Source organism: Dicentrarchus labrax, unplaced genomic scaffold (assembly GCF_905237075.1).
Source record: "Dicentrarchus labrax unplaced genomic scaffold, dlabrax2021, whole genome shotgun sequence".
In the NCBI taxonomy this organism is placed as follows: domain Eukaryota; kingdom Metazoa; phylum Chordata; class Actinopteri; family Moronidae; genus Dicentrarchus; species Dicentrarchus labrax.
The window spans coordinates 29383982-29406661 of record NW_026136707.1 but is presented as its reverse complement, the minus strand read 5'-3'; the positions used below and the strand labels follow the sequence as shown (position 1 = coordinate 29406661).

Below are 22680 nucleotides of genomic sequence, written 5' to 3'. Positions count from 1 at the left end.
ACAGACAGATGCAGAAAAACTAATCCATGCATTTGTTACTTCAAGGCTGGATTACTGCAACTCTTTATTATCAGGTTGCCCCAAAAAGTCCATTAAAACGCTCCAATTAATTCAGAACGCTGCAGCACGAGTACTGACAGGAACTAGAAAAAGAGATCACATCTCTCCTGTACTAGCTACTCTGCACTGGCTCCCTGTAAAATGTAGAATAGAATTTAAAGTTTTTTTATTCCTCACCTATAAAGCTCTTCATGGTCAGGCCCCTTCATATCTTAAAGAGCTCATAGTACCCTATTACCCCTCTAGAACACTACGTTCTCTGAATGCAGGGCTACTTGTGGTTCCTATAGTCTCTAAAAGTAGAACAGGAGCCAGAGCCTTCAGTTACCAAGCTCCTCTCCTGTGGAACCAGCTTCCAGTTGTGGTTCGGGAGGCAGACACCCTCTCCACATTCAAGAGTAGGCTTAAGACATTCCTCTTTGATAAAGCTTATAGTTAGGGCTGGATCAGGTGAGTCCTGAACCATCCCTTAGTTATGCTGCTATAGGCCTAGACTATCGGCGGATTTCCCATGATGCACTGAGCTCCTCCCTTCCTCTCTCTTTCTGCACTCATTCATGTTCCATTAATGCATGTTACTAACTTCACTTCTTCCCGGGAGTTCTCGTCCGCAGGTTCTTATCGATCCTGGTGGAGCCTCCTGCCATGGTCCTGCTAGATTGCCATTACCAATACTGTTGTTGCTGTGCACCTGTCTGTCTGTCTCTCTCTCTCTCTCTCTCTCTCTCTCTCTGTCTCTCTCTCTCACTCCAACTGGTCGAGACAGACGACCACCCACCTAGAGCCGGAGGATCTGTCCTAGGTTTCTGCCTTTTAACAGGCAGTGTTTCCTTGCCCTTGTCTCCAAGGTCTTGCTCATGGTGGTACTGTTGGGTCTCTGTAAATAATGTTATAAAGAGTTCGGTCTAGACCTGCTCTATTTGAAAAGTGTCCTAAGATAACTTCTGTTATGAATTGGCGCTATACAAGTAAAATTGAATTGAATTTGAATTGAATAGAACCGCGGCATTAGTCTAACATGGGCCCCAGCCTGCTACCCACATTACCCCTGAGCAACACTCTAACACCAAGCTGAACAAACTGACAACATTAACAGCTAGTTAGCTCATGGACAGCTGGCATTGATCCATCAGCAGCTCTTTGTTCACAAAGCACATAAAGGACATTTCCTAACATTTAACATAAAGGGACTGTGCTGGTCTGCTTCCGTCATGTCTTAGCTTTGTGCTAGCTTTTATATTGGCCCCTTTTGAAAAGCACATTTCCATCAAAAAGAACTCCATGCCTCAGATGGCCACAGTAAAGGTAAGCAGAGAAAGCATCACAGACAACTAGTGTTGGGCAAGTTACTTTTAAAAAGTAATTAGTTACAGTTACTAGTTACTTCTTCCAAAAAGTAACTAAATTAGTTACTCAGTTACAAATTATAAAATTAGTTACTTCAGAAAGTAACTATTGCGTTACTTTCAAGTACATTTTTGAATGCTCAAATGTGACCCCACCTCCACCCCTCTTTAACAGAACTTAAAATACATGTGCATGTTCAATTATTTATGATAAATCTGAATATTATAATGAAATGCACACTTAATACAATACATTATTAACAGAAACAATGTACACAAATCTAAACTATTTTATTGTTGCTGTGGGACAAAGTGAGACTAGCCTCCAATCAAATGCCATGTATGTAGATATTATGTTTATATAGTGGATCCATACAAATAACACAATAGATGTTTTTGAACTTTTGATATTTATTGCCCCTCAACAGGCTACAACTGGGCAAAATTAAATCATGCTTGTTAAGCACTATACCAAAAATAAATATATACACTCTTTGTAGTGCAAATAAAACAAAAAAAACTTCAGACAATTGATAGATATACTGTACTTCAAGTATTTTCTTCCTCGAAAAAGTAGAACAGTGTAACAATATGAGGTGCTTTCAATCTAACTGAAAAGTACAATGAATAGCAAAACTAAGGAATCCAAATATAAACAGGTAATACATAAAAAAAAAAATACATCTCCATAAAAATGAATCTCTTGACAATTGACCCCCCTAGAGGCTGCAGCCAGCTAACAAATAAATCTAAATTAAATGATGCTCTTTAAGCAATGTACCAAAAATGTATTCAAACAAGATATACTTTTTAGTGCAAATGTAATAAGATTCAACACAACTTGCTATACCTGTCTCTTGTTGACTGAGTCGCTTGTGTTGTTCGTTGTGTGTCGGACTATGCGTGCTTTCGAACACCCGCCCAACTCTACCTCTGATTGGCTTACCATAAAATTTTACTCAACCTCAGCCAATCGTCAGCATTTATGCTTGTCTCGTGCACTGCCCACTAACCAAGGAAGAACAGTAAAAAAAAGTACTTGCCTAGTTGGTCTGATGAAAAAAACAGCTTCAATTATAGTAACGCGCCGCATTTTTTGGCAGTAACAGTAACAGCGTTATTAAGATGGGAAGAGTAATCAATTAGATTACTTGTTACTGAAAAAAGTAACACCGTTAGTTATAACACCGTTATTTATAACGCCCTTATTCCCATCACTGCAGACAACGTATGTAACATCTGTCTGTCCGACTTCTGTAGCCAGCAGTTATACACACATCATCATAACTAATTATAACTCATCGTAACTCATCATAATGAATTATAACTCATTATAACTCATCATAACTAATTATAACTCATCATAACTAATTATAACTCATCATAATGAATTATAACTCATCATAACTAATTATAACTCATCATAACTCATTATAACTCATCGTAACTCATCATAACTAATCATAACTCATCATTACTAATTATAACTCATCATAACGAATTATAAGTCATCATAACTAATTATAACTCATCATAACTCATCATAACTAATTATAACTCATCATAACTCATCATAACTAATTATAACTCATCATAACTCATTATAACTCATCGTAACTCATCATAACTAATCATAACTCATCATTACTAATTATAACTCATCATAACGAATTATAAGTCATCATAACTAATTATAACTCATCATAACTCATCATAACTAATTATAACTAATCATAACTCATCATAACTAATTATAACTCATCATAACTCATTAGCTTCTTAATGAACTGTGACTCTGAGAGGATGAGATTATGAGATGATGAGAGGATGAGAGGATGAGAGGATGATGTGTTCAGTCTGTTCCTGCTTTCCACTCTGAAACATGCATCCACTGGGACCGTCGGTTCTCCTCAGGAGTTCTGATGGTGGACCGGAGAAGCACTGGAGTCTGGCTCGCACACAGCACTTCGCAGTTCCCTTACAGATGAGATAAAAATCATTTCTGGCCTAAAAGTGGAGAAAGAAACGCTCAGATGTTCTGTGTAACGTTCCCCTATGAGCAGTTTCAGCATATAGGTAATGTTGTCAGGTAAAGCTTCATCTTTACAGCCTCAGTGCTTGAACGGTCCGTGTATGTTTTGGTCATTGGATTTTCCTTTCAGAAAGGGGTAATAAAAAACAGAAAACGAGTGGTTATTTGATTTTCGTTTTAAAATACAAAAATGAAAATTGAAATACAAGGCGTTTTTCTTTTTCATGGTCAAAAAGGGATGAGAGAAATTTTAAAAATGATTCGATTTTCATTTTCTATGTCATATAACAAAAAATAAAATCACTAGAAAACAGAAACGGAAAAAAGACCTGTTTTTTCATATTCTGAGACCGGATGTTGTCATTTACAGGACGGTGCTGTGGAGAAGAAACAGTAGAGCAGTAGACTGCGGTCAATCCAGCCGTGAGTCCGATCTCCGTGGTCAAATCAGCCACACTTAAATTTAGAGTGTACAAGTATTCTCAGCATTATGGTAAATGCGGAGAAACGCCGTATTTACTTCCGGTTTTCAAAATAAAGGTATTTAGAGCCGTAAGCTATAATTAAAATATGTTACATTAAAGTGTTGTGTGCCCCTGGTGAATAAAAAAACACTTTATATCAAGTATCTTTACTGCACCAGTGTGGAGAAATACCAAAATAAAAGTCCATATTTGTACCTCCAAGTGGTATTTTCATATATTTGAGCTACTGTAAAAACACTTTGCTCAATAATTCCTGGCTATGGATGATATATTTGACTTCTGCACATCTAAGACTACAAGTATACTTAATATCAAGCATTTTTACTGTACCAATGTGGAGAAATTGAAGAATAAAAGTCCCATATTTATACTTCCAGATTCCATATTTTCTTATATTTGAGCTATTGTAAAAATGTAAACTGTATGTGGAACCACCTGCAACAGCTGTCACACTGAATAATATAAAAAATAATATGTGAGGAAGAGACAGTAGGTACAATGGTGTTTTGAAGTTAAAACTAATTATTTTTCCCTTTTACCTACAAATGGACACAGCAGAGCTGCAAAATAAGAAGAATGTGGACTGGCATTGCATTTTGTGTGAAAAGTAAACAAATTAGAATTGTGTAGGATTTTGTGTTTAGTGTTTAGTGTTTATATTATCAAGATGTTATTAAACATTTGTGTGAAATTTTGTCATTATTACTGCAGCATTATTGAAGTATAATGAAAATGCTTCACCCATAGCCAGGAAATATTGAGCAATATGTTTTTACAGTAGCTCAAATATATGAAAATACCACTTGGAGGTACAAATATGGACTTTTATTGTTGAATTTCTCCAAATTGGTACAGTAAAAATGCTTGATATTAAGTATGTTTGTAGTCTCATATGTGTAAAAGTCAAATATACCATCAGTAGCCAGGAAACACTGAGCAATATGTTTTTACAGTACCTCAAATACGGTCAAATATGCAATCTCTGGAGGCATAAATATGAGGCTTTTATTTTGGCATTTCTCCACACTGGTGCAGTAAAGATACTTGATATAAAGTGTTTTTTTATTCATCAGGGGCACATGAAACACTTTAATGTAACATATTTTAATTATAGCTTACGGCTCTAAATACCTTTATTTTGAAAACCGGAAGTAAATACGCTGTTTCTCCGCATTTACCATAATGCTGAGAATACTTGTACACTCTAAATTTAAGTGCGGCTGATTTGACCACGGAGATCGGACTCACGTCTGGATTGACCGCAGTCTACTAGCCTACTGTTTCTTCTACACAGCACCGTCCTGTAAATGACAACATCCGGGGTCCGTGTATGTTTTGGTCATTGGATTTTCCTTTCAGAAACGGGTATTAAAAAACAGAAAACGAGTGGTTATTTGATTTTCGTTTTAAAATACAAAAATTAAAATTGAAATACAAGGCGTTTTTCTTTTTCATGGTCAAAAAGGGATGAGCGAACTTAAAAAAATTATTCGATTTTCATTTTCTATTTCATATAACAAAAAATAAAATCACTAGAAAACAGAAACAGAAAAAAGGCCTGTTTTTTCATATTCTGAGACCGGATGTTGTCATTTACAGGACGGTGCTGTGTAGAAGAAACAGTAGGCTAGTAGACTGCGGTCAATCCAGCCGTGAGTCCGATCTCCGTGGTCAAATCAGCCGCACCTAAATGTCCAGTGTACAAGTATTCTCAGCATTATGGTAAATGCGGAGAAACAGCGTATATAGGTTTTCAAAATAAAGGTATTTAGAACAGTAAGCTATAATTAAAATATGTTACATTAAAGTGTTTTATGCGCCCCTGATGAATAAAAAAACACTTTATATCAAGTATCTTTACTGCACCAGTGTGGAGAAATGCCAAAATAAAAGTCTCATATTTATGCCTCCAGAGATTGCATATTTGACCATATTTGAGCTACTGTAAAAACATATTGCTCAGTGTTTCCTGGCTACTGATGGTGTATTTGACTTTTACACATATGAGACTACAAACATACTTAATATCAAGCATTTTTACTGTACCAATTTGGAGAAATTGAAGAATAAAAGTCCCATATTTATACTTCCAGATTCCATATTTTCTTATATTTTTGAGCTACTGTAAAAAAAAACTGTATGTGGAACCACCTGCAACAGCTGTCACACTGAATAATATAAAAAATAATATGTGAGGAAGAGACAGTAGGTACAATGGTGTTTTGAAGTTAAAACTAATTCTTTTTCCCTTTTACCTACAAATGGACACAGCAGAGCAGCAAAATAAGAAGAATGTGGACTGGCATTGCATTTTGTGTGAAAAGTAAACAAATTAGAATTGTGTAGGATTTTGTGTTTAGTGTTTAGTGTTTATATTATCAAGATCTTAAACATTTGTGTGAAATTTTGTCATGATTACTGCAGCATTATTGAAGTATAATGAAAATGCTTCACCCATAGCCTGGAAATATTGAGCAATATGTTTTTACAGTAGCTCAAAAATATAAGAAAATATGGAATCTGGAAGTATAAATATGGGACTTTTATTCTTCAATTTCTCCAAATTGGTACAGTAAAAATGCTTGATATTAAGTATGTTTGTACTCTCATATGTGTAAAAGTCAAATATACCATCAGTAGCCAGGAAACACTGAGTAATATGTTTTTACAGTACCTCAAATATGGTCAAATATGCAATCTCTGGAGGCATAAATATGAGACTTTTATTTTGGCATTTCTCCACACTGGTGCAGTAAAGATACTTGATATAAAGTTTTTTTTTATTCATCAGTGGCACAAGACTTTAATGTAACATATTTTAATTATAGCTTACTGTTCTAAATACCTTTATTTTGAAAACCGGAAGTAAATACGCTATTTCTCCGCATTTACCATAATGCTGAGAATACTTGTACTCTAAATTTAAGTGCGGCTGATTTGACCACGGAGATCGGACTCACGGCTGGATTGACCGCAGTCTACTAGCCTACTGTTTCTTCTACACAGCACCGTCCTGTAAATGACAACATCCGGTCTCAGAATATGAAAAAACAGGCCTTTTTCTGTTTCTGTTTTCTAGTGATTTTATTTTTTGTTATATGAAATAGAAAATGAAAATCGAATAATTTTTTAAATTTCGCTCATCCCTTTCTGACCATGAAAAAGAAAAACGCCTTGTATTTCAATTTTAATTTTTGTATTTTAAAACGAAAATCAAATAAGCACTCGTTTTCTGTTTTTTAATACCCGTTTCTGAAAGGAAAATCCAATGACCAAAACATACACGGACCATCCGGTCTCAGAATATGAAACAACAGGCCTTTTTTCCGTTTCTGTTTTCTAGTGATTTTATTTTTTGTTATATGAAATAGAAAATGAAAATCGAATCATTTTTAAAATTTCGCTCATCCCCTTTTGACCATGAAAAAGAAAAACGCCTTGTATTTCAATTTTCATTTTTGTATTTTAAAACGAAAATCAAATAACCACTGGTTTTCTGTTTTTTAATACCCGTTTCTGAAAGGAAAATCCAATGACCAAAACATACACGGACCGACCTTGAACTGAATAGTATCTAAACCGTGTTGTACTATTTCAAGGTAAACACCTGCAGTACATCAGAGCTTTCACATTTGAACATATTCCAGAGGACTTCTATCAAGAACTACAAGACGCTATAAACTGGGTCAAAATCCTTCCATCCAATAATGGTCCGTGTATGTTTTGGTCATTGGATTTTCCTTTCAGAAACGGGTATTAAAAAACAGAAAACCAGTGGTTATTTGATTTTCGTTTTAAAATACAAAAATGAAAATTGAAATACAAGGCGTTTTTTCTTTTTCATGGTCAAAAAGGGATGAGCGAAATTTAAAAAATTATTCGATTTTCATTTTCTATTTCATATAACAAAAAATAAAATCACTAGAAAACAGAAACAGAAAAAAGGCCTGTTTTTTCATATTCTGAGACCGGATGTTGTCATTTACAGGATGGTGCTGTGTAGAAGAAATCAGCTGTCACACTGAATAATATAAAAAATAATATGTGAGGAAGAGACAGTAGGTACAATGGTGTTTTGAAGTTAAAACTAATTATTTTTCCCTTTTACCTACAAATGGACACAGCAGAGCTGCAAAATAAGAAGAATGTGGACTGGCATTGCATTTTGTGTGAAAAGTAAACAAATAAGAATTGTGTAGGATTTTGTGTTTAGTGTTTAGTGTTTATATTATATATAATTATATATATGTTATTAAACATTTGTGTGAAATTTTGTCATGATTACTGCAGCATTATTGAAGTATAATGAAAATGCTTCACCCATAGCCAGGAAACACTGAGCAATATGTTTTTACAGTAGCTCAAATATGGTCAAATATGCAATCTCTGGAGGCATAAATATGAGGCTTTTATTTCGGCATTTCTCCACACTGGTGCAGTAAAGATACTTGATATAAAGTTTTTTTTTATTCATCAGGGGCGCATGAAACACTTTAATGTAACATATTTTAATTATAGCTTACTGTTCTAAATACCTTTATTTTGAAAACCGGAAGTAAATACGCTGTTTCTCCGCATTTATCATAATGCTGAGAATACTTGTACACTCTAAATTTAAGTGCGGCTGATTTGACCACGGAGATCGGACTCACGGCTGGATTGACCGCAGTCTACTAGCCTACTGTTTCTTCTACACAGCACCGTCCTGTAAATGACAACATCCGGTCTCAGAATATGAAACAACAGGCCTTTTTTCCGTTTCTGTTTTCTAGTGATTTTATTTTTTGTTATATGAAATAGAAAATGAAAATCGAATATTTTTTTTAATTTCGCTCATCCCTTTCTGACCATGAAAAAGAAAAACGCCTTGTATTTCAATTTAAATTTTTGTATTTTAAAACGAAAATCAAATAACCACTCGTTTTCTGTTTTTTAATACCCGTTTCTGAAAGGAAAATCCAATGACCAAAACATACACGGACCGACTTGCATAGCTTTGCTAAACAAATGTAACCAGTGAAAGAAGGTGAGATATCTGCATTACACAGTTTTACTCTGTTCATCAAATTATGTTCAATAGTTCTGCTGTTGAGCTAAAGTATTGTAGGTCCGTGTATGTTTTGGTCATTGGATGTTCCTTTCAGAAACGGGTATTAAAAACAGAAAACGAGTGGTTATTTGATTTTCGTTTTAAAATACAAAAATTAAAATTGAAATACAAGGCGTTTTTCTTTTTCATGGTCAGAAAGGGATAAGCGAAATTTAAAAAATTATTTGATTTTCATTTTTTATTTCATATAACAAAAAATAAAATCACTAGAAAACAGAAACAGAAAAAGTCCTGTTGTTTCATATTCTGAGACGGGATGTTGTCGTTAACAGGACGGTGCTGTGGAGAAGAAACAGTAGGCTAGTAGACTGCGGTCAATCCAGCCGTGAGTCCGATCTCCGTGGTCAAATCAGCCGCACTTAAATATCGAGTGTAGAAGTATTCTCAGCATTATGGTAAATGCGGAGAAACAGCGTATAAAGGAACATCCACTGACCAAAACATACACGGACCATTGTAGCGTAGCACTTTAAATTAGCAGGAGGTGATGAAGTACATTATCATTTATTCTCAAACAGATTTCCGTCTGGGTATGATTGATTAACCTTTTCCAACACTTTTTTCAGCAAAAACACCTAAAATTACATTTCCAAATCACAGTGGCTGCAGGTCCCGAACCACACCGATTATATTCAGGTCCCGAACCACACCGATTATATTCCAGCCCCGAACCACACCGACTATATTCAGGTCCCGAACCACACCGACTATATTCAGGATCGAGTGTCTTCTGATCAATACTTTACCTGTTTCTTCAAGGGGCAGTTTGATGCCCGCTGAAACATAAAAACACATTAAAAAAATCATAACACTGAACAATATGAAGGCGTTATATTTTTGTATAATTTAGATAAACCGTCTCCATCTCCAGACTCTAATGAATATCAGTTTCATCTGGATGTATCTATTCAATTCAATTCAATTCAATTTTATTTGTATAGCGCCAATTCATAACAGAAGTTATCTCAGGACACTTTTCAAATAGAGCAGGTCTAGACCGAACTCTTTAACATTAATTACAGAGACCCAACAGTACCACCATGAGCAAGCACTTGGCGACAAGGGCAAGGAAAAACTGCCTGTTAAAAGGCAGAAACCTAGGACAGATCCTCCGGCTCTAGGTGGGTGGTCGTCTGTCTCGACCAGTTGGGGTGGGGAGAGAGAGAGAGAGAGAGAGAGAGAGAGAGAGAGAGAGAGAGAGCGACAGACAGACAGACAGGTGCACAGCAACAACAGTATTGGCAATGGCAGTCAAGCAGGACCATGGCAGGAGGCTCCACCAGGATCCACGAGAACCTGCGAGACGAGAAAGCACAAGAACTCCGGGGAAGAAGTGGAGTTAGTAACATGCATTAAAGGGACATGAATGAGTGCAGAAAGAGAGAGGAAGAGAGTAGCTCAGTGCACCATGGGAAATCCCCCGATAGTCTAGGCCTATAGCAGCATAACTAAGGGATGGTTCAGGACTCACCTGATCCAGCCCTAACTATAAGCTTTATCAAAGAGGAATGTCTTAAGCCTACTCTTGAATGTGGTGAGGGTGTCTGCCTCCCGAACCACAACTGGAAGCTGGTTCCACAGGAGAGGAGCTTGGTAACTGAAGGCTCTGGCTCCTGTTCTACTTTTAGAGACTATAGGAACCACAAGTAGCCCAGCATTCAGAGAACGTAGTGTTCTAGTGGGGTAATAGGGTACTATGAGCTCTTTAAGATATGAAGGGGCCTGACCATGAAGAGCTTTATAGGTGAGGAGGAGTATTTTAAATTCAATTCTACATTTTATAGGGAGCCAATGCAGAGTAGCTAGTACAGGAGAGATGTGATCTCTTTTTCTAGTTCCTGTCAGTACTCGTGCTGCAGCGTTCTGAATTAATTGGAGCGTTTTAATGGACTTATTGGGGCAACCTGATAATAAAGAGTTGCAGTAATCCAGCCTTGAAGTAACAAATGCATGGATTAGTTTTTCTGCATCTGTCTGTGATAGTATGTGTCTAATTTTTCTAATATTACGTAAATGAAAGAAGGCAGTCCTAGAGGTCTGCTTTATGTGGGAGTTAAATGACAAATCCTGATCAAAGATAACTCCAAGATTCCTGACAGTGGTGCTAGAGGCCAAGTTAATGCCATCTAGAGTGACTATATCTTTAGACAATGAGTCTCTAAGGTTTTTGGGGCCAAGAACAAGAATTTCGGTTTTTTCTGAGTTTAACATCAGAAAATTGCAGGTCATCCAGGATTTTATGTCCTTAAGACATGTTTGTAATTTAGATAATTGATTAATTTCATTGGGTTTGATTGATAGATATAACTGCGTATCATCTGCATAACAGTGAAAGTTAATGGAGTGATTCCTAATAATGTTGCCTAAAGGGAGCATATATAAAGTAAATAGTATTGGTCCAAGTACAGAACCTTGTGGAACTCCATGACTAACTTTAGTATTTATGGAGGATTCATCGTTAACATGTACAAACTGAGAACGATCTGATAAGTATGACTTAAACCAGGTTAGGGCAGTTCCTTTAATGCCAATTTGATGCTCAAGTCTCTGTAAAAGAATATCATGGTCAATGGTGTCAAATGCAGCACTAAGATCTAATAATACAAGTACAGAGACAAGTCCATTGTCAGAAGCAATCAGAAGGTCATTATTAACTTTAACCAGAGCTGTCTCTGTGCTATGATGAACTCTAAATCCTGACTGAAAATCCTCAAATAAACTATTGTTATGTAGAAAGTCACACAACTCTTTGGCGACTACTTTCTCCAGAATCTTAGAGAGGAACGGGAGGTTAGAAATCGGTCTATAGTTGGCTAAAACCCCTGGGTCAAGAGTAGACTTTTTAAGAAGGGGTTTAATTACAGCTACTTTAAAGGACTGTGGTACATATCCTGATAATAAAGAAAGATTAATCATATCCAGTAAAGAAGTGCCAATTAAGGGAACAACTTCTTTAAGCAGCCTAGTTGGGATCGGGTCTAACAGACAGGTTGATGGCTTCGATGAAGAAATGATTGAAGTTAACTGATGAAGATCGATAGCAGAAAAACAGTCTAAATATACATCTAAGTTTACATTGACAGAAGTCCCTGAACTTGGAGAGCCACTGATAACTGTTGATGGCAGTTGGTGATTAATTTTTTCTCTAATAGTAATAATTTTATTATAGAAGAAGCTCATGAAGTCATTGCTACTTAAGTTTATGGGGATATGTGGCTCGATAGAGCTGTGACTCTCTGTCAGCCTGGCTACAGTGCTGAAGAGGAACCTAGGGTTGTTCTTATTTTCTTCTATTAGTGCTGAGTAATAGGCTCCTCTGGCATTACGGAGGGCCTTTCTATAAATCTTAAGATCATCTTGCCAATTTGAGCGATATTCTGATAATTTGGAAGAGCGCCATTTCCTTTCAGATTTCCTAGCTATTTGCTTTAACTGGCGGGTTTGGTGGTTATACCAAGGTGCTAGTCTCCTATGTTTTAATAATTTCCTTTTTATAGGAGCGATAGAGTCTAATGTTGATCGTAGTGAGCCTGTAGCACTATCGACAAGATTATCAATTTCAGAGGGACTAAAGTTGTTATAGGACTCTGTTAAATTCAGACATGGCATTGAATTAAACACTGAAGTAATCTCCTCCTTAAATTTAGCTACAGCACTGTCAGATAGACATCTGCTGTAGGAAGTTTTGCCTAATGGCTTATAATCTAATAGTATGAATTCAAAAGTTACTAAATAATGGTCAGATAGGAAAGGATTATGTGGGAAGACTATTAAATGTTCAATATCAATGCCATATGATAAAACAAGGTCAAGAGTGTGATTAAAACAATGAGTTGGTTTATTTACACTCTGACAGAAGCCAATTGAGTCTATTAATGATATAAATGCATTACTAAGGCTGTCATTGTCAACATCCACATGAATATTAAAATCACCTACAATAATTACTTTATCTGATTTAAGGACTAAGCTTGATAGAAACTCTGAAAATTCAGATATAAAATCAGAGTACGGTCCAGGAGCACGGTACACTATAACAAATAGAACTGGCTGCAGTGTTTTCCAGTTTGGGTGAGAAAGACTAAGAACAAGGCTTTCAAATGAATTATAATTTAGTTTAGGTTTAGGGTCCATTAAAACGCTCGAATCATATATAGCTGCTACTCCACCTCCTCGGCCTGTGCCTCGAGGAATGTGAGTATTAATATGACTGGGGGGGTGGATTCATTTAGGCTAACATACTCCTCGTGGGACAACCAGGTCTCAGTAAGACAAAGTAAATCAATATCATAATCTGATATTAATTCATTCACTAGAACAGCTTTAGAGGACAGAGACCTGATATTTAACAGCCCACATTTCATTCTCTTATTTTGTGCTACTGAGGAGTTGGTTTTAATTTTTATTAGATTTTTATGTTGAACTCCTCTTGTTTTTATTTCTTTAAATAGTTTAGGTGGTCGGGGACAGACACAGTCTCTATGGGGTTTTGGGTGGGTGACTGTTCTAAAGAAAGAGCAGAGAAGTGTGTAAGACAGCAGCTCTGCTTCCTGGTCCTAACTCTGGACTGTCAGGTTTTAGAGATAAACTTCGCCATATTCCTAGATAAGAGAGCCGCTCCATCCAAAGTGGGGTGGATGCCGTCTCTCCTAATCAGACCAGGTTTTCCCCAAAAAGGCTTCCAGTTATCAATGAAGCCCACATCGTTTGCTGGACACCACCTCGACAGCCAGCGGTGGAATGACGACATGCGGCTATACATGTCATCACTGGTCACATTGGGGAGGGGTCCAGAGAAAACTACGGTGTCCGACATTGTCTTAGCATAGTTACACACCGACTCCACATTAATCTTAGTGACCTCCGATTGGCGTAAACGGGTGTCGTTACCGCCGACGTGGATAACAATCTTACTGTATTTACGTTTATCTTTAGCCAGCAGTTTTAAATTTGATTCAATGTCGCCCGCTCTGGCCCCAGGGATGCATTTGACTATGGCCGCTGGCTTCACTAACTTCACGTTTCTGACTATGGAGCTGCCAATAACCAGAGTTGGTTCCTCAGCGGGTGAATCGCTGAGTGGGGAAAATGTATTAGAAACGTGAAGCGGTTGGTGGTGACCTGTGGGCTTCGCCGTTCTAGTCTTCCTTCGCTCAGTCACCCAGCCTCCCTGTCTTCCCGGCTGCTCGGGAACTACCGGGGGATCTACAGAGCTAACAGAAGCTACCTTCGGTCGGACCGCACCGGCTACCGGGGGCTGGCTAACTATAGCGGCTAAAGATATCTCAGTGGTGCGGTGCCGTTCCTCTAACTCACTAAGCCTCGCCTCCAGCGCAGTAAATAAACTACATTTAATACAGGTACCATTATCTTTAAAGGAGGCAGAGGAATAACTGAACATCTGACACACTGAGCAGGACAGAGGAGAGGGAGAGGGAGAAGCCATAGCTAACTGCTAATGCTAATGAAACTAGAGTGTATGAAAAACTTTGAAAGTAGTGAAAAGTCCCTAAAAGAGGGAGAAACTCCAAGTGTTTAAGTAGAACTAGTCTACGTTTAAATGTTAAGCGGGTAAATAACCGCTGTAACGAGTAAAACTAATTTATATTTAGCGTTCACTGACAGAGCTACAGCACCAAACAGTGTACACAGAGCAGGAAGTAAACCGGAAGTGAGTCAGTACGTCAGTAGTATCTGGAGATAAGTCAGGGTGCATTTAGCCTAGGTTAGCATAAACACTGTATTATTATTTTTCAGTGGTGCTCTCTTCTTTATGCATTTCCATACAGTCACACATTAAAGCTGCCAGTTAGAATCTGCTGGGGCAGAAATGTGTATTTACTTTACTGGAGTGTTTTACAGTATTTTATAGGGATGTCCCGATCTCATCGGTCAGTATCAGAGCTGATCAAGGATTTTTTTAATTGATCGGTATCGGCTATGTTGAGCTTTCATCCACTCTGAGCCCTGTGAGAGTGCAGGAAGCCCCGCCCACTGCGGTGAAACTCTGTGGGCGGGGCTTCCTGCCGATATCAATCAATTAAAAAATCCTTGATCAGCTCTTCTCTGCTCGGAGGAGACAGCGGTAGAGATCTGACACAACCGCTCTCAACAAGCCACTGCAAGACAAAAGTCCTGCAAACAAAAAGCCAATAAGAGTAATGAATGAATGTGATCTAAAGAGAGTTCATTCAGTAACTCAGGTTAAACCTGCACAGAACATTACAGTTTATTTTATACTTTACTGTGTAAATAAATCAAAAAACATTAGGGACCGGTTTGATGCAGGTATTTTGTTTCTTAATGAAATGCAAGCCTACACATTGGATTGTATTATTATTATTGTATTATCTAAAATAACTCAAGTATCAGATCGGAACTCGTTATATTCAACATTAAATGACTCGGATCAGATCAGGGCCTAAAACTTGGTCGGGGCATCCCTAATATTTGGTGTAATATCAGTGGACAGAGGAGTGTCAGTATGAACCTGTCTGTCTGTCTCTCTCTGTCTCTCTCTCTGTTGCTGTGTTTGCAGTGGGAGATCTTTACCTGACAATAGAGCGGACATTTGGCAGAGATATCTATGTGCAGACGTGGGGCTGCCAGACTGGCCGTGACAATTCCTCCCGCCAATCAGATCAACATAAAGTGATCAATATTAAATCTATAGTAACTGATTTGGGTAATTGGGAGGCTTCAAATGATCATTCCAAGTGATGTGTGTCTACGGACGACCTGGTACTGACCTGTGTTGCTGATGTAAACAGAGCAAAAACCCAGTACGAAAGACCTGGAGGCGCACTGTGCTTTAACAATAGAATAAATCTCCTATTTTGCGGGTTTATTCGGGGCATTGAGCCGTGCACAGGTCAGGACAGTAATGTGGACCCAAACTTTAACTGTGACCCAGACTCTGACATTGATATGGACTGAAGAAGCTCCACCTTGGGGGTTGGTTTGTAATTATCCAGTGACTATAACTTGACATCCTTTTTGAATAAATTGTTTAATATGTTTCCCCATTGTGGGACAAATAAAGGAATACATTATCTTATCTTATCTTATCTTAATATGAATTAATTATTGTTTAATAATATAATTTTAAAGAATTAGAACCAGTAGCTCAGATTGTCATTGTTGATGGGGTTTATGTTAATAAAGATATACAGAATGTCCATATAAACACACATATATATATATATATATATATATATATATATATATATATATAGCTGTGAAATGTTTTTGTTCACTGATGAGCTTCTGAAATAAAGACATCAAAACCAACATGTGTCTGTGTGATGTGATGAAAGGTCAGTGGCTCCATTATAAGGCAAATTAATGAAAAATCAATATTAAAGGGGACATATTATGCAAAACCAACTTTTTAATCATTTGATTATGTACATTTGGGACTCTGGAGGCCTATCAGCAGCAAAGTGTGAAAAAAAATGACTCAGTCATGTTTTTGTGGGCTGCCTCAGTCAGAATATAGGAGAGAAATCACGCAGGTTCAGAAGTGTGTAGTTTGTGACATCACATGCTCTCCCTGTTGCCACCCACTTCTCTTTACTTCCTGTTGACTATCGGAGCTCCGCCATTGCTACTATAAAAGGCAAGCTAGCAGAGAATGAGCAAGTAACTCTGTTACTGTTGTGGGTTTTGTGTGGGGGGTCTTTATGTTGGTCTGTATTTAGTTAAAGTGCTCAGTCAGTAATATGTTTGTGTCGCTGTTAGAAAGAGCAGAAAACCTCCGAGTGAACAAACTGTAGCTGCTCATCAGCTGTTAGCTCGCTCAGCTAGCGCTAGCTTTGTTATTCCGGAGCCATTGTCCTGCTCCGCTCTGTGTGTGTGTGTGTGTGTGTGTGTGTGTGTAAATGTACCGGAGGTAAAGATAGAGCTACGGTGAGAGAGAAATAGTCAGACTGTGATCAAACCTCTTTAGAAGCTAACAGAATACAGAGAGTGAGTTATGCTAACGTTATCTCAGCTAGCGCTAGCTTTGTTGTTTCTCTGCTTCGTTCAGGTGTGTGTGTGTGTGTGTGTGTGTGTGTTACGGTGTGTAAATGAACTTGATCAAGGTGCACCAGAGTTAACACTAGAGCTACAGTGAGAGAGAAATAGTCAAACTGCAGGGATTCATTAGTTTAGTAATATTGTGTAACTTTGATTAGCACCCAGCAGCTGGGGTTGCTCACTAGACTTTATGTGGAGTCAAACCGACGAATAAAAGTTTTCTGATCCGTTTATTTAGCGTTACTGAAGTACTGCTATTACTGAGGATATAAGTGTAGGTCCAGTGTAACATCCTATACTCATATAATCTCCTATTGTATTAGAAACACTGAGGCTCACTGCTAAATGTCTGTTATTGCACCGGGAACTTGTTCCAACATCAGTTACAGTCAGTAAATGTCCTGTGTGTGTATCTGCTGCCATTAGATAGACATTGTGTTGGTAACCTCAGACTGTTTCAACAACACATCACTACAGTTAGCTGCAACAAGGAACCACCAGAGACACTGCTTTATTATTTTACATTATAACTGAGGACTACTGTGAGCCACAATGAGCTGTTGTACTATATTATATTATACTGTATTATATTATACTGTATATTATATTACACTGTATATTATATTATACTGTATATTATATTATACTGTATATTATATTATACTGCATTATATTACACTGTATATTATATTATACTGTATTATATTACACTGTATTATATTACACTGTATATTATATTATACTGTAATATATTATACTGTATATTATGTGCTGGCTTACTAGTAACACTGAATCTTCCATGTTTTACAGGTGACCTGATGAAGCTCAGGTGTTCCTGGACCCATCAGAGGACAGAGACAGCTGCAGCATCAGGACAGTCTGGGTATCCAAAGGAAGACTGATGAAGATGAACACTGACTGCAGAGCTCCATTACCAGCTCACACTTCAATATACTAGAAACCATAAACCTTGATGGAGAACATGATCTGCACAGTTTACATAAAAGTTCTAGCTTTGTTACTTACAACATGTGTAACTGGAATATGAATGAAATATAAATAAAGTGTTTTACTTTTAAGAAGAGTTTTTGTCATTTTTAAATTCAGTAATAAGTGTGGTTTTATATCAATAACATGTTATTTCACAGAGGTTTTATGAAGACTTCCTGGATGTACAAGAGTTGAAAACCTGATTCGTGTAACATCTATCAATATGGAAATGTTAAACCTGTATTAATGACTGTAAGCAACACAATACATTACTGTCTCACATTCAAACTTTATTATGTTGGAAGATAAATTACATCATCATACAGTATATAATATAAATAATAGAATATTCAGTATACAGTATTTTTAATGGGGTTCAAACATAATTGCAGCTTTTACAAATATCTGAAGGTTAACTTTGGTAATAATACTTTTAAGTTAAAATATCAGACTATGAAATATGGATACAGTACCGTTAACAGTTGGTTACTTAGCAGTTTTTAAACCACATGAACAATTTACTTTATTAGATGAGTGATTCCTTCAGTTATGTTGACATGTTGTACAGGATAAAGTATTCCAGGTTTCTGTTTCCATGGTCTCAGTAAACTAATGTGTATAAAGAATATAACAGATGGGAGGTTACAGTAATCATTATACTATTACTCTGATTACTTTTGTACATTTACTGGCTGTTTCTTCACTAGAAACAACTGCTTGACTAATGTTGTTAATATTATGTAATATATAATATGTTTAACTTCACTGGGCTGTGTAGACTGTAGGTCACTGCTCACTGCTGTACCTGGAAAGACATAGAACACAGTGTTGGTTCTCATAGTTAAGGTATAAACACTAACATTATGTGATAGATAGAGGTTAATATATATATATATTAGTTATATGTATGTATATGTAGTTAATATAGCAGTATTTACCTGAGGAAAACGTCACAGAAAGCTGTAATCCTGATTGTTGATGTTGTTTATTTCTCTGTGATTTCAGGTCAGACTCCCGCTCTAACATGTCCGCTGGTGCAGTTTTTGCTTTAAAAGCAGTTATTGAATTAATATTGACGGTAGAAATGCAGATAATCTCAGTAGCAGTGAGGAGCTACCTGCCGGCAACAAAGGGGAGGGGCCAGAGCGTCATCCGTGTCAGCCGCGTCATCCGCGTGAACAATTATGAACCTGAAAAAGGGCATAATATGACTCCTTTAAGAGCTTTTGCTAAATAAACGTGTGTTTGTTAATGTGTGTGTGTGTGTGTGTGTTGTTGTTGTTAATGTATGTGTGTGTGTGTGTGTGTGTGTGTGTGTGTGTGTGTGTGTGTGTTTTAGGGTTAGGTTCAGTTTGTGGAGAACGTCGCCCTCCAGTGGAAACCTGTTTCCTGCTCATGTCAACTAAAGGATGATGGAGGAGAAATAAACATTTATGAAAATAATTCAAATACGTGATAATATCAACACTTTCTTTTTATCAAATGTCTGGAGTGCATCAAACTTTACTGTGATCCATCCACTAATCAGAGAAGTAAAAATTAACAGTTTAACATGTGATGGTTATTTACTGTCAGTACCAGAAACAGGGAACAGACCAAGTACACCTGAGTGCATCTGATCTCTTGTTCCCCTGAGGGACTCCCTATCTGTCTGTTTCACATCCTCATACGCTGATGAATATCAGTGTCTTTCATTCTCCGTCAGTCTGATATCTGACTGATTTTTATGTGTTTCTCCTTCATGGAGGGTCGCGAGGCATTCTTGATTTAAAGGTGTGCTAAAAGATTTATATATATATAGAAATATAAAGTTTGCCGATCTCTCAGCATCTGGTTCACTAATGTGTAAAGTAAATGGAAATATGGTCTAATAGAACAATGGGCAAGACTAAGTCTGTATGATTGTTTAAAATGATTTAAAAAATCCACAATACAGACAGAATTGTATAAAAAGTTCACTGTCACACTGTACAGTTTTTAATATATAAAATATCCATAAAATCTGTCACTGAGTCAGTTTAATAAATGAATAAAAGTCCTTTTGGGAACCCACCTCGTTGTGTAACCCAATGAGCTTTATTTCAATATAATATCAGATCTCATAGTTGTTGGTAGGATTATCCTGTCTGCTACAAACATTACTCCCTCTCTGACAGCCACTGTGTGTCTGATTGGCCAATATTGTATCAGTCTAGAGTCTACTTGTTTTCTGTGTTGGGGCCAACCAAGTCTGTGTGTATCTTGCAAAAGCTGCAGCGTTTTGTCTTTTGTCGTTTCGCTCTTAAGCTGCTCTAGAGTCTCTGTACTCAAGGCGTCAAGGCGTCTGTTGGCTCCAAAGCATAGACAACTCTCTCATCTGTGATATCATCTGCAGCCATGTGTTGTCCGTGTGGCACAGCTCGTGAGAGTGTGTCTGCAATCAGTAGCTCTTTACCTGGTGTGTAGGTGACATTTAGGTCATATCGCTGTAGCTGAAGCAGCATTCTCTGCAGCCTAGATGGAGCTGTTCCAAGTGGCTTTCTCAGGATGTTTTCCAATGGTTTGTGGTCTGACTGAACATTAACCCTCACCCCATACACATACTGGTGGAACTTCTTGACAGAAAAAACTATGGCTAAGAGCTCCTTCTCAATTTGTGCATAGTTCTTTTCTGTCTCTGTCAGTGCCCTCGACGCATACGCTATTGGGTGGTCATCTTGTAAGAATCAGAATCAGAATCAGAATTTTGTTTATTGCCAAGTAGGTTTTTACGCCTACGAGGAATGTGACCTGGTGCAGTTGGTGCATAAAAATATATACATATACAATTACAAATACAAATATACAATTATTTAAATCACACAAAAATCACACAGAAAAATAAAGTACTTTCAAAAAATAAATAGATAAAGATAAGAAGAGAAATAGAAAGCTGTGCAGAAGAACGTGGGAGCATTAATGTAATGCATACTTTATATACAGGGTGGGTATAAGAGTCAATGACAGTGGGTAATCCGGGCCTTGTTAAGGAGGCCAGCTGCCGACGGGAAGAAACTGTTTTTATGGCGAGACGTTTTAGTCCTGATGGACCGCAGCCTCCTGCCAGAGGGAAGTATCTCAAAGAGATTGTAACCTGGGTGGGAGGGGTCAGCCACAATCTTACCTGCACGCTTCCTGGTCCTAGAGGCGTACAGGTCCTGGAGGGATGGCAGATTGCAACCGATCACCTTCTCAGCTGATCGAATGATACGCTGCAGTCTGCCCTTGTCCTTGGCAGTGGCAGCAGCGTACCAGATGGTGATGGATGAGGTGAGGATGGACTCGATGATGGCAGTGTAGAAGTGCACCATCATTGTCTTTGGCAGGTTGAACTTCTTCAGCTGTCGCAGGAAGTACATCCTCTGCTGGGCTTTCTTGGTGAGGGAGCTGATGTTCAGCTCCCACTTGAGGTCCTGGGTGATGATGGTACCCAGGAAGCGGAAAGACTCCACAGAGTCGACTGGGGAGTCACACAGGATGATGGGGGCGGGTGGGGCTGGGTTCTTCCTAAAGTCCACAACCATCTCCACTGTTTTTAGAGCATTTAGCTCCAGGTTGTTCTGGCTGCACCAGGTCACCAGATGGTCAATCTCCCATCTGTAGGCGGACTCATCTCCACCAGAGATGAGCCCAATGAGGGAGGTGTCATCCGCAAACTTCAGGAGCCTGATGGACTGGTGACTGGAGGTGCAGCTGTTGGTGTACAGGGAGAAGAGTAGAGGAGAAAGAACACAGCCCTGAGGGGATCCGGTGCTGATGGTCTGGGAGTCAGAGACATTTCTACCCAGCTTCACGTGTTGTTTCCTGTCAGACAGGAAGTCTGTGATCCACCTGCAGGTGGAGTCAGGCACAGTGAGCTGGGAGAGCTTGTCCTGTAGCAGAGCAGGGATGATGGTATTAAACGCAGAGCTGAAGTCCACAAACAGGATCCTGGCATAGGTTCCTGGGGGAGTCCAGATGCTGGAGGGTGAAGTGTAGGGCCATGTTTACTGCATCGTCTACAGACCTGTTGGCTCTGTAGGCGAACTGCAGGGGGTCCAGGAGTGGGTCTGTTATGGCTTTCAGGTGGGAAAGCACAAGGCGCTCAAAAGACTTCATGACCACAGAGGTGAGGGCAACAGGTCTGAAGTCATTTAGTCCTGTGGTCCTTGCTTTCTTGGGTACAGGGATGATGGTCGATGCTTTGAAGCAGGCTGGCACGTGACATATCTCCAAAGAGGTGTTGAAGATGTCAGTGAACACCGGAGACAGCTGGTCAGCACAGTGCTTCAGGGTGGATGGAGAGACAGAATCTGGTCCGGCTGCTTTGCGGTGGTTCTGCCTCTTGAAGAGTCTGTTGACGTCCCTCTCTTGGAGGCAGAGAGTCGTCACTGTGGTGGAGGAGGAGGGATTCACAGAGGTGTGAAGCTGTGAAGTGGCCCCAGCTCCTGCTGGGCTGGGGGGGGAGGGACTGGTGAGGTGGGGCCGGTGAGGGGTGTCACGGGGGATGGTGTCAGGACTGCTCCTTTGTCTGTCGAAGCGGCAGTAGAACTCATTCAGCTCGTTTGCCAGGCGCAGATCATTGATGGAGTGAGGGGTTTTGGGCTTGTAGTTAGTTATCTGTCTGAGCCCCTTCCAGAC

The 22680-nt window shown here is 38.5% G+C and overlaps 1 pseudogene; it reads left to right on the top strand.

The window, feature by feature from the left end:
* The window catches only part of LOC127367365 (plancitoxin-1-like), a 16995-nt pseudogene extending 1026 nt beyond the window's left edge, over positions 1 to 15969 (top strand).
* Positions 15970 to 22680: the final 6711 nt, after the last annotated feature.